Below are 13,783 nucleotides of genomic sequence, written 5' to 3'. Positions count from 1 at the left end.
TATGATCCTGACAATAACTGCTTTGTTTTAAAAGAGACTGGGCATGAGACAGTTGTCACAAAGGAGAGATTTCTTCTCCCATGGCCTCTGTTTTTGTATGCAGGTATCAATTCTGTACGCTGTTTGTCTCGCTACTACACCCAGCTGCCGCATTGAGAACGTTATACACCATGTAATCGCTAGCAAACCTTTTCTGTCATTTGTTAGGATATGCTCAGACCTTAATGATGTAATGTGAAAGCAAGAACATGCTTGTCCTTTTTTTGCTGTCTTGAATAAAACTATAATTTTAGTTATTTAAATAACTGTAATTTCTTTTCCACCTATCTAGCAAAAAATGTATTCTAGACCTAACAGACACCTATGCTCCGTTATCTTCGCGTCCCACAAGACAATAACATTCACACAACTTCACCCCTATCTTTGCCCGTACTAACAATTTTATATACTCTTTTTCTTTTTCCTCGCACGATAACAGATTGGAAGAACCTGCCGCACCATATTTTTATTCTGGAAGCATACTAAAATCTATTGAAAATTATTGTGAACTGTTTCTGTTCTTGTACTTTACTATGTTATATACCTGTATGTTATTTTGCCACGCCTGTATTATGTATTTGGTCGTGTACATTTTTTCTGTAACATTTTTTCTGTAAATACACTATACCGACTGTAACAGTCGGTATAGTGTATTTTATAGCCTTGTTTAATGTTTCTTTTTTCCATAGACGATGTGGAAGTTTATTTGCACGTGGTGCACTTCTGTTTCGGGCCATTTTTATTACCCACTTTTTTAATATAGGGGCATATGTGTGAATGCCACCTAGTGCCTAGTCTCTTTTCTTTTTGCTATTTGTTCCTTGTTGACTAGTCATTTTCTATGAAATTGAGACGAACGTGTCTTCAGTGTATGCAATACGGCCATTCAATAAAGTTTACTCATTTTGAAAAGCAGTGTAATAATTTGTTTCATAGGTGTTTTAATTGAGGTACCTTGTTTCTTTTAAATGCAGCTAAAAGCAAGAACAGGATCCCGCAGGCAAAGCCAAGGTTTCCACTGTGCCATTCCAGGTACCTCAAACCTACTTTTATATAGAACTGTGCTCTAATAGGCAACTGCTAGGAACTGTCGTGGACCACACTGCTGCTAAAATTTCTACTTTCCAGTTGTTGGTATCACCGCAGGCCACATGCCTTGGCATATGACCTCAGTTTGTACTGACAAGAGGAAAGCAAAAATATTGCACAAGTGGGAACCCATCGACAGCTTCCTAACTGTCTATTAGAACATTGTTTTATATAAAAAGCAGGTCTGACAGTACCTGGAACGGTGTACCGGATATAGCCATCACTATTTTATGCGGATCAACGTTCCAGTAACTGAAACAACCCTTTTATTTGGAACAGGGTTCCATATACTCTTATGTGGAACGGCGATCCACATAATTAATAAGTAAAAATAAGTGGCGCACTGTTCCATATACTTTTTAAAGTATCTGGAACGTGGTTCCAAATATATAACTGGAACTTTTTTGCAAAAAAGTTCCAGCTACTAAGTGGATCTTATGTGGAACCAGATTAAGAGTGTACTTTTTGCTTTATGGCCGTCACCCATCTCACACCATGGACACCCTGCTACCCTACCAGCCCGATGCTTCTGAGTGTGTGCCCGTTTCGACTGCAGCACGTCATGCCGAGTAGTGTCGCAAGTTAGCGCGCCACTTCACCACCGCTGAGCAACAGCGCCAGAAAAGGCTCCATGACGCTCACTGTGAGCAACCTGTCTTCTCTCCCGGCGACCTCGTCTGGCTGTCAGTACCTGCGCATGCTCCTGGGCTCTCTTCAAAACTTCTTCCCCGCTTCGATGGACCTTATCGCATTGTCCAGCGCACGTCTGCGGTGAATTACCTAATCGAACCAGTGACACCCCCCTCTGACCTCCGTTGTCGTGGACGTGACATTGTTCACGTCGATCGCCTTAAGCCCTACCGTGAGCCGCTCGTGATCACTACTGTTTGAGTCGCCAGGATGGCTGCTTTTTATCCCGGGGGTGATTGTGATGAAGAAGACGTGCAACATGTTCTGCAGATGATGCACACCACCAGCAGTAGCAGCATCGTGATCGCTTCGCAAAAGACGACGCCGAAGTTACCGCTAAGAGCGCTGCCCGACGTAACTGTTTAGCCGCCCGTTCTGTGCCAGTCTATCCGAAGGACCTACATCTACGCCTGCATCAATAAACCTCATTTCAACAAAATTTGCAAATGATTGCTTCTCATTTCAATCACGAGATACAGTAGGAAGAGCGGTGCAAGAAATAAAAACGAGTACAGCCGGCAGACGATAACATTTCTTCCCGTTGCCTTCGCAGAAGGGGAAAAATCTGATTACCAGAAGATTCATAGGATAAAATATAGTACAATGGAGTAATAATGAAATACAATAATAAAGAACTTGATATATTGATATGAACAAGGAAATTTAACAGAATCACGCAGACGATATGTATACGCAGACCACACACAAACTGCGTGAATCTGCAGACGCTGCAGAAGGCATGTAACTTCAGGCTTGGCTACATGCAGCTTGCTTGAATTAATTACAGGTGGGATAACGTAAACGATCACATTATGGCATACTGCTGTGTGCCATCATGTAAAGCAGAACAAAGCAAGGACTCTAGCATCAGTTTTCACAGTTTCATAAAAGCTTTGCGATGCATATTTGACGGGCCGAACAAACACGTAAGCAATCACTCGATCAGTTAGTTTTTTTTTCTTGTGTGGAGCAGCGCCAAATTTCCGCATAATGGCAAACCGAGAAAGAATTCGTGTAGTATTTTACGTGTTATTACATACCACTACAGTGAGTACAGTTAAACAATTTTGACATACTAGCTGTTGTCTTCCTAAGAAATTGTCACATATGCCAGCAGCCCACTACAGAAGAGCAGGCGCACACATTCGAACGCCGCCCAGCCACCTGCCGAGTAGCAGACAAACAGGTTATAAAAGCGCCACCTATGGCCACCGGTTGAACGAAAGTGGGCGCAAGCTGCTCCCATAGAAGCCGGACATCTGTGCAGGTCTGTAGTTCCAGTAGGTCGTGGTCTGCGCTTACGCGGCTGTTTGAGTAACGCATTCCGCGCGCTTACTTCATTTGTTTATGAGTGGAATGAGCAACGTGAACGTGCTGCAGAAGAAAATAAGCTGCAGATCAGGATGATAACACCAGGAGAACGTGGCATATATCGCTAGCTCATGCTAACGCTTTTACACCCTATAGTTTCCATTCTTTTATTTCATGCATTCGATTTGTTTTACAAGACTGCCTCCCGCTGCTCTGCTGTTTCTGTATTATGGCGAAATCCTTAACTGGCTCTTGGGAAACGGAATGTGTCCGTCGGTGGGGCCGCGGTACCAAATATAAATACAAACCGCGTAACTCTCGCATCTCGTTCACTTGGTATATATACGAAAGTATAACGTGGAAAGGCACAAATGTGCAATAAGATGAGTGATGGGTCATGGCATTAGTGACTTGACATACTTGCATTCACATCACGATTAACGACAACAATATGACTTGTCGTGCAAACCCGCATTTTTCGTCCAGAAATCCCTCTGATGGTGTGGGTGTGACGATAAGAACGTGTTGAATGCTAGTGTCGATCTCAACGTGTCGAACTTACCCATATATCATGAAAAACTAAGAGCACAGGTAAAGGGTAATAATAGTACTGATAATTTCTAGCGTTTTACATCTAAAACTATACGTGCCCCCATTGCCTCGCAACATGCACCCCCAACACCACACGGGGGAGACGCAAAGCCAGGGCACAACACATGAACCAAGAGAGAGAGAGAGAGAGAAAATGATTTAATGAAAGGCAGGGAGGTTAACCAGGACTGAGCCCGGTTGGCTACCCTACACTGGGGGAAGGAAAAAGGGGAGAGAGAGATTAAGAGAAGAATAGAAAGTTCACTCTTGATATCGCCGACGTAGCAACAGATCTCTGTTCTATCACTGATTATCACTCAGTCCGGGTCATAGACGGTCACTCAGTCCTGTCGTTTTTAAAAATTGCAGCAGCGCTTTTGTGGCCTTTTGCAGCTGTGATATTCGAGGCCATGGTCCCAAGATCTTGCTCAAAGTGAACGGTCTTCTATCTAGCCTATTGAGAACGTTGCAGAGGTTATGTCTTTCGCTTTGAAAAGATGGACAGTAGCATAGTAGGTGTTCTATAGTCTCATCGACACCACAGGCATTACACTCGGCGCTATCAGCCATTCCAATCAAACACGTGTAAGCATTGGTGAATGCAACACCCAAGCGTAAGCGGCACAGCATTGTCTCCTCATTTCGCGGAAATCCAGGCAACAGCCGCAGCTGCATAGATGGGTCGAGAAACCAAGTTACATGAACCAAAGTTACTCCAACAATAAGGAGGTAGTCTTCACCGACGCAGCCCGTTATCGAGACAGGAAGAGTTTCGTGGCGGCAGTTACTAGCCACCGAGGTAACCACCTCACGAGGGTCACCGTGAACACGGCATATGCCGAAGCGGCAGAGGAAGCGGCCACAGCACATGCAGGCCCTCACACAAACCAAGGCTACATACGTGATCTGCGATTCGCAAACGGCAATTCGCAATTTTGCAAATGGGCGCATATCGCAAGAGGCGTATCACATACTCAAGCGACATCCCATACACTAGGGAGAGGCCGACGTCGATAACCGAAGGCACTTGCTATGGATCTCGGCACACACTGGACGGAGCACCCCCAACGAAGCAGCTCACCGCGTTGCTCGATGCCTCACTCACCGAGAATCATCGGAGGAAGAGCCCCCACGGGCTACTGCAAGCGTCTGGGCATGGGAGGATCGTTTGACCAGGTTCAACGACATCACGACACACTACCAGTTAGGAAGACGTGTATACCCATTCCCTCACGCTAGGTTAGACAGGGCGCAAGCAGTACACTACAGGCAATTACAAACTGATTCTTACATAAACCCGAGACTTATCCACGCCATGTATTCAGACATGTACACTACAAACAGATGCACATCCTGTGGCGAGGTTTCCACACTAACTCACATATTATGGGAATGTCAGGACATAACATATTATGGGAATGTCAGGACGTCTCTGCCACCGCCAGCCTCCACTCGCGTTGGAAGACGGCACTGCTCAACTCGAACCTGACAGTACAACTCTGGGCCGTCCAGCAAGCCGAGGAAGCCGCTTCGAGACAAGGTCTCGGATCCGCGTCCGCGGCGGGTGCCCAGACCCACTAAAAATACGCCGCAGTCAAATCTGATTGATTTGATAATAAAGTTTACGTTCTTCTTCTTACCTCTAACAATCACAATATGGCTATGAGAGACGCCGTTTTGGAGGGCTCCGGTAATTTCGACCGCCTGGGGTTCTTTAACGTGCACCTATATCTATGTACACGGGTGTTTTATGCATTTCGCCTCCATCGATATGTAAGCCGCCTTGGCCGGGAATCGAACTCGCGTCCTCGAGCTTAGCAGTCCAACCAACCAAAGCCACTAAGCTACCACGGCGTATAGGTAAAGGGTACGCGAGAAATATACGCGGCAAGAAACAATACAACCAAAATAAATGAAACGCTACCAGTGCAACATTGTGTTACGTGTGCCTCATTTCATAATTACGAGTGAACGTCAGAAAGCGAACGTGATGCATTACGGATGTGCAACTCATATGTTTCGCCTTCTTGTGTTGCAAGAGCGCAAACACTAAGCGAAGTTTAACATGGAAGTAACTTTAGGAATATTTATTGCGTATGCTCGCTGGTTCGTCGTACACAGGAAATATACTTACTGATAAATAATTACGTAATTGTAGTTACGTAACGAAAGAGGCAGCTAATCACCTGAACATAAACTTTTCATGGGTTAATGATTGAAGGTAACTATTTTAGGGATATGGTAGAATCAATAGCAATATTTTTAGTGCATCAAAGACAGAAATTTTCAAGACGATTTTCCACTCAATATAATGGAAGCACAAACATCGTCACGCGCCATGAATGCTTGTTAGTTTACGTAAAAAATCACACGTTAAGCAATAACTATGATAACATGAGACGTTACAGGTTGGCAATTTTAGAGAGGACTGACGGATTATTAAAACAAGGCTATTGCAGCTATAACTTTTGCATAACAAATGAGTAAATGGCTAGGCCAGTGGTAGCTATCTATTCATTTCAATGTAGAAAAATATATATATTTGTTGACCCTATTCTATGTTTGTCTACCTATTGGCTGCAATGTTTTTTTTTTCTCGAATGTCTCAATTTAAATCAAGCTTCACTCAAAGTGAACCTTAAGGTAAATCGTGCGTGAAGTTTATATTAAAGAGAGAGCGTACACGAACAATTCTTGCTGTATACGCTATCTCTGAAGCGAAATATAGGCCAACAATATTGCAGCGTTAGGGCGATCTGTGCTCCTGTTGTATCCCTTACACGTTCTCACTGCGTTCTGTTCATAATAAAGTATTGTTGAGGCTAAAAATTCATGAATAAATACTTATGCCTATGGATCTAAACTACTACTGACCGTGAGTGAAAAGCGCGTAATGGTGACCGAAGTGGTAACTGCACTCGCGTAAGTATTTCACTTGACTTCGCGAGTAGTTTACTTTTTTCGTTACTCTTATTCTTGCAAGCATGGTGCTATTGCCAGTGTACCCATTCGAATACCGTTTTTTTTTACGTTCTTTCCTTGCGCAGGCTCATTTAGCGCGTTTCGACGCAAGCGCAGTTACCGCATTACCGTTCCCGAACTTTAGCACCGGAGCTAGTCCGCGCTGATGAGTATGACGCGTTAGTTTTTGCATTCTCTTGCTGCCCAAGCACAAAGACAACGCTCAAAGATGGGTAAGCTCCATGGATGCAGCACCACACTGTTGAAGTTAAATAGACTTTAAGTGCTTTGCGTGAAAACTGAACGCAAACAACTAGAGCGCGTAGCAGACGACCCTCGCTTCCCGCGCGCCTCGCGAGCGCGAAGAGCCCACGGCTCCTAAAACCCCTATATATAAAAAGTAGCGCCATTCTTAGATCTTGCCGCCACCCCGCTCACCCCGGGCTTTCCTCCTCGCCGCCTCCTGTCGCCCCAGCCTCCTCCGCTCCCCCATTGGCCAATCCGTGTCACGTGGAAGCACGCGTTGCGCTTTTGTATTTTTTTTTTTCTTTCCAGCGCGCTCCGATCGCCATTCTCGGCCTTTGCGACGAAAGTGCTGTACGCGCAAACGGATCAAACGTGTTAGGGACAAGAACTTCATTGTGATGGCGTGCTGCTGCGCCTTCAGATACCGCAACCAACAAGGCGAGGGCAAAAGGCTTTTTTTTTGTTGCTGTTGTTGTTGACCATCCGGCGAGCGCAACCGCTTGCTGTACACTTGGTATTTGTGCCGTCTCGCATCGTCGCGTTACTACTTCCAAAACGGCATTATTAAAGCCAGTTACTGACTGACAAAGCAAAATCGCGCCTCAAAAGCTTCTCCGCAGGGCGCGATCGAAGTTTTCCGCGGATTTCCTCTGGTAGCGGGTTAGCTGTCGTCTGCCACGGCAGGCCGACGTAGGCGGCGCCACTGTCGGTATCGCGCTTCGATCGCGCTGGCCGCGCCGCGCGCGACAGTGGAACGGAGGAGTTCTCTACTAATTTGCTAGCGCAATTGATGCTTAGCCTTTTGGGCGAAACTGCCACATTTTTTATATATATAAGCGTTTTAACGGGTTCGGAGCAGCAGCAGCGCGGCATGCCAGTTCACAGAAAAAGGCCTTTGCCGGAGCCGGCGCTTTGGACACTCCCCTACATTCTATTCTAGGTCACACTAGCGCAGCCAACGTAACCGACTGCTTCTGACGCGCCCCGATGGGCCCGGCGCCGAATTGGCTACTCATGAATTCGCGCGTTGATCGCACCGACAGTGCATTGCATTAACAATGCATTTTGCAATGCATTACCAATGCATTTCACAATGCATTTCGCGCGAAGAAATAAAGGCGCCCACGCCGCTTCGCCGACGGTCGCAGACAGCCGTTCAAAGCGGCGCGCGGGCTTGGGATCGTTATGCGCATGCTCCGAAGGTAACAGCCGATGGCGCGCCGTGTTCACGCTGGCGCAGCGCAACCATCGTAGTACGGTGGCTAAAAGGTCGTAGCGTGACTGGCCGCAAACGACGCTGGCCCACGCGCCGATAACGTCGGACTATAAACGGGCCTTAACAACTAGAGGTATGTTCAGACCGCGGTCGTAACGTTAGCAAAGCGCGCATCTGTCATAAAGACCGTATCGCGCGTTACAAGCGTTAAGATCGTTAACAATGCTGGTCGTTCACATTGTCAGTTGCATACGTTGCGCATCTTGAGACCGGCCAATCAAATCGTGGGCTGGCCAGTTGCGTCTCAGTGGATTTCAACATGGCGCCTGTAAACAGACTACGCACACTGCTCTAACTACGCACACGAGCTACTACGCACACACGCAGCCATGTCCGTTGGACCGTTGCTCTAACTGGGGATGCCGGTAGTGTCGTCACCGGAAATTTAAAGCGAAACTGTGGCGCTTATTGGCCACGCCGTAACTGTCGTATCTGTATGAAACGTAAAAGTAGCGGGCCTTCCAACAATTACGCTCACGTGCGTAACGACTGTTGCGCTCTTAACGCTTCATACGATTCTAGTCTGAACAATTTAGTTGCGCTACTTGCGTTTGCGCTTCCGTTTCTTTCGAAATATCTGCACATTACGTACGTAGTGTGAACGTCCCTTTACGCTGTAAACGCGGGTGTGGCGGCATATGTGCCGGCAACTTCCATGATTTTATCAGCGTGAATAACCAGAGCCAACAGGGAGAGGTCTGACGCCGTGGCTAGGTGCTGCACAGGCACTGGTTGACGCTGCAGGCAAAGCTCCCTTAGGAACTGGTTGTCAAAAGTTGCTGCTTGTTTTCCTAACAGGGCTTGCACGTGACGGAGAAGTAGTCTAGGCTGGCGGTCACCGAGTTTTCATTCCGAATTAAGCTGTCCCAGACACTTATGTTCGGACAGCATGGTACGCTCGAGGACAATTGCCTTGAGAGTGTCGTAGTCGTTTGTCGTGTATAGATCGGAGAGAACACCGTTAACTTCCAGGGCGACGTCACTAGGGCGGAAGGACTTGTTGCTGCCGAAAACAAACATGTTGAGGAGTGATACGGAGTAGGCGTAAAAGTCCTTCAGCTTCTACGAACAAGACTTCGGGATGCTGCAGCCAGAAAGGAGAAATGCAAACAATGGTCTCTTGAGCGGCTGGTGGAGCTGAAGCGGTGGACTTGGTTTCTTTGATGGAAACCTCGTGTTCGGGGATTGCAGTACACCACTGGCTCATACAACACGAACGCTTGCCAGGTTGAAAGCCAGTCTGCGTTAATTCTGCTGCCCGAAAGAAAATACACCTTCCTTTGTTCAAGGGCGCTGTCATATGATCATTCAATGCCCTATGATACCCCATGATGTGGCACATACCCAGTAACGAAAACGTTGCAACCCAAGCTGGTGTCAAAGTGGTTTATTAAAGATAATCTAAACGCACAGTGATACTTACCTATTGACTCAAATTCGCGCAAAAGGGTAATTGATGGCCGGCACAACAGCAGCGGTATATACCCATTGTCGCAAAGTGGCGTGAGGAAGTTTTTTGTTGAGCCGCACATGACTAGTAACGGATACCGTTTGGCTGATGCATGCGTCAAATAGACTCATCAAAGATCTAGCTACACATTATAGTGCCACATACCCATCGACGAAAGTTGGCGTGAAAGAGGTTCATTCAAATCAACATATACCCAAAGAGATTATCATGAGAGGCGGCACATACCCTTTGACACATACCCAGCGACACTACTCGACATCAAATAGATTTATTGAAGAGCGGCGCACGCCTCATGGCACATACCTAGCGAAAATGAGTTGGTGTAAAAGACGGTCATTTAAGAGCGGGCTGTGCTCTGTGACCCAAGCTGTTGTCAAATAGGCTGATTGAAGAGCCATAGTTACATTCCCTGTGTCTCATGCTTACCCGACGGTTTGTTTTGTGTCGAGTTCCTCCGGTGCAGCAGTCCAGTGCGTTAGCCATTTTATCATGGATTACTTAGTGACCCAAGTTGACGGGAAAGATGTTAGGCGCGGTGATAAGGGTATAGAGTCACACCACAAACTGAGTTCTCAAAGAATACTAATATGGTATGGTATGGTATGGTATGGTAAAGCTTTATTAAGGTCCTTCGAAACGCGCGTCAGCAAGTAGCGGGCTGCTCGCACGTCGGTAAAAAAAGGCCGAGCCTCTCTGCTGTGTCGTGGACCCAATGAACCGCCCTTAGCTGTGCTTCAAGATCGGGGCTGCTTAGAGCAGCCTCCCATTTGGACCACGTGACGCCGTCGCCGTCGCGGAACGCGGGTCACCGCCAGAGCATGTGTTCGAAGTTAGCTAGGTCTGAGTATAGCTCGCAAACACCGGTCGATTGTATCTCTCGATAGATTCTGCGTAACAGTGCAGGGTTATGGTACGCCCCGTACTGGAGTAACCTGAGTGCTAACGCCTGTGATATGCCTAGTTTCCAATGTGGTAGAGGATATCGTCTCTGTCCCGTGTAAAAATGTTTAGTAAGCTCGTTATATGAGGAGAGAGGGTCCCGATTGTCCATAACCACAGCGCCGCGCCACCCGGTAGTTATGCGCTCAACGACTCCTCCCGCTGCTGTGTGGGCCGACTCGTTGAGGTTGCGCGAGGCGCCCTCAATCTGCCCCATGTGTGCTGGGAACCAGATGATCGTGTGCGACTTGATGTCCTTGTCCCGCAGAATCCGCAGGACCTGCTCCGAAACAGTACCATTGGCGAACGCTTGGACAGCCGTCCTTGAGTCGCTGTAGATCGTCGTACTTCTGTCGTCCAGCAGGGTCAGGGCTATCGCCACCTGCTCAGCCACCTCGGCCAACTTCGTTTGAACCATCGCAGCGTTAGTGATTTTCTCATCGTGATTGACGCCCACCGCTACGAACGCCGTCCCGTCGTGGTACCGGGCAGCATCAACAAAACAGCAATCCCGAGCCGGTTCCAGAGCCTTGTCAGGAGAGCCTTGGCCCTACCTCCTCTCCGACCCATGTTGTGTTCGTAATGGACGTTGCGTGTAATTGGCGTGACGACGATCCGTTCCCGCTGTTCCCAAGGGAGACCGCAGAAGCGGGACTCAATTTCCGCTGGAGGAACCCCCAGCTCCCGCAGGATGCTCATACCCGCTTGGTTGGTGCGCAGCCTTGCTGCGCAAGGGCGCAGCCTTGCGCACCCTTGCGTACTGCGCCCTCTCCTGCGCTTCCGCAATCTCTTCCAGCTTGTTGTGCATGCCGAGACGCATAAGTCTCTCCGGTCTTATGTATATGGGAAGGCCGAAGCCCCTCTTGATACCGTTCCTGATCAACGTGTTGAGCTCTCCGACCTTTGCCAATTGTGCACGGCCGCCACGTAGGTAAAATTACACATCACAAAGGCGTGCACCAATCTCACAAGATTATCCTCTCTAAGACCCTGCTGCCGGTTGGCAACTCTCCGTATGAGTTTGATGGTATTGTCCATTCTCTTGGCTAGTTTAGACACCGTCAGGTTATTGGAGCCGTTCGATCTCATCGTCATACCCCGGATCCGGAGGGAGTCCACCCTGGGGATGATACCACCTTCGCTTGTCCGTACAGTGATATCGATGTCCTCTACCGGCTTGCAACCCTTCGGTGTGAGCCCACTTCGTCTGGGCCTGTAAAGGAGCAGTCATGATTTTCGAGGAGAACACCAAAGGCTGGTCGGCTTAATATATTGTTCCATGATCTCGATGGCTTCCTGCAACGCAGCCTCGACCCATCCGTCACTGCATCCGATGCACCAAATGGTGACGTCGTATGCTTAGATTGTGTGATTAATGCCGTCAACTTCCGAGAGTATCCTCGACAGATAGAATATGGCGAGGTTAAAGAGGGTCGGGATATGACACACCCCTGTAGCGTCCCTCTGAAACCCAGCCTAGCCGAGTCCGAAACGAGGTCTTCCGCCCTGAGAGCGGCTTCTCTGTCCGCAAGGAACGATAGCGTGTAATCGTGGAAGTACTTGCCCAACACGAGGCTAGGACCCGATGCTAGCAAATGTGAGCAGGTGGCTCTCGTTGCCGGTTGGTTTTCTTCAATGGGCACCTAGTAGAGTGTGGTCGTGGGGAATACCTGGGTACCTTTTCGCAAAGCCAGCCAAGTTCAGAAGCCCTGTGCAACTGGAAGCCTTGGGTAGAGTGTACTAGATTGGGGGAGTGGGTCCAATGAGGGCTCTGCACTGAGGCATTTTTAATTGAAAATCCAGGTGGCGCCACCATCACTTTCTTCCGAATGAGCGGCCCCGCTCGCTGGCCGGATGCTTGTCGCGTCGGAGACCCTATCCGCAGCTGCATGCAGCTTTGACAGGCGGATACTCGGCGGCGGTAACACTGACATTATTCCCCACCGATCTATTGTAAATAAAATGGAAATAAAATCACATCATCTCACCCTACGGGCAACCATGGTGGGATGCGAAAACATCGCGGGGGGTGCGCATCGAGTTTCAGTTTCGTTTCACTTGGCAACACAACCCAATGAAAGTTAGAGTGAGAGAATGTATTGAGATAAGAGGAGACGTTTGTATGGGGTTGTTGCGTCTTTATTTAGAGATCGTACCTGATTCCTAGCCTCGGTGCGCGAGGTATCTTGAAGACGACCCCGAAGCAAGCGGTCCGTTCGGCTTCCAGGAGCCTTCCTCTGCTCCGCGGCGGTGGCGCTGCCGCTACAACTAGCGCCGACGTTGATGTTGTTCATGGCAGAAGTACTGAGGATTGGGCAAGTTGGTGCATCGTATTCGTGACTTCCTTTAGCGCAACTCAGTTTGAGTATGAAGGGAAAAAAGGGACAGGTGACAGGGTGAGCGCTAACTTCCAACTGGTTTTATTTCATGACACTATTGCACATTATTAGCCCGCTCAAAGCACTCGTGACATAGCACACAAAAATAAAAATAAAAAATAAAAATAAATATAAGCATGCGATTGCAGTTCATTGAACCAGTGTTGATAATCTTAGAAATTCACGTTCCTTGCTTGATAAAGCTAAAGAGGGTGTACTTACGCACAGCTTTTCACATTTCAAAATGGCATCAGCCTCAATAATCTCACGCGTCACTTGATTGTGGCTACGTCCTATAATGATGCATCTGTCAAGTAGTGGTTTGCAGCCGCAAGATTTGCAATGTATGGCAAGGAAATCGCTTGATGAAATTTTGTTGTTAGCATTGTAATTATGCTCGCGCAAGCGATCGTTAATACACCTACCGGTCTGCCCAATGTAGACACTGTTACACGACAAGGGAAACTTATACACTGCTGCGCTATTGCAATCAACATACTTGTTAACATGTCTTTTTCCACATACTGGTAGCGCGTCTTTCTTAGGGTTAGTGAGTCTGCAAAGCCTATCCAGTTTATCAGGAGCAGAGAAAACAACTCGGATCTTAGCTCTTTGTGCAACCATTTTTAAATTGTGAGAAACATTGTGAATGTATGGCAACACACTTGTTTTGCAACCAGCGGTCACTGCAAGTTCTCCTGTGGTATGCGCTTCCGAGAATCTCTGAGCAAGCATTCTGCCACGGACACTTGTACGGGCATCAGGTAGCCTGCATTGACAAGCGCTAGCTTT

This window comes from Dermacentor silvarum, chromosome 5 (genome assembly GCF_013339745.2).
Source record: "Dermacentor silvarum isolate Dsil-2018 chromosome 5, BIME_Dsil_1.4, whole genome shotgun sequence".
Taxonomy (NCBI): Eukaryota; Metazoa; Arthropoda; class Arachnida; order Ixodida; family Ixodidae; genus Dermacentor; species Dermacentor silvarum.
The sequence above is the reverse complement of the archived record's forward strand: the minus strand, read 5'-3'. Positions refer to the sequence as shown.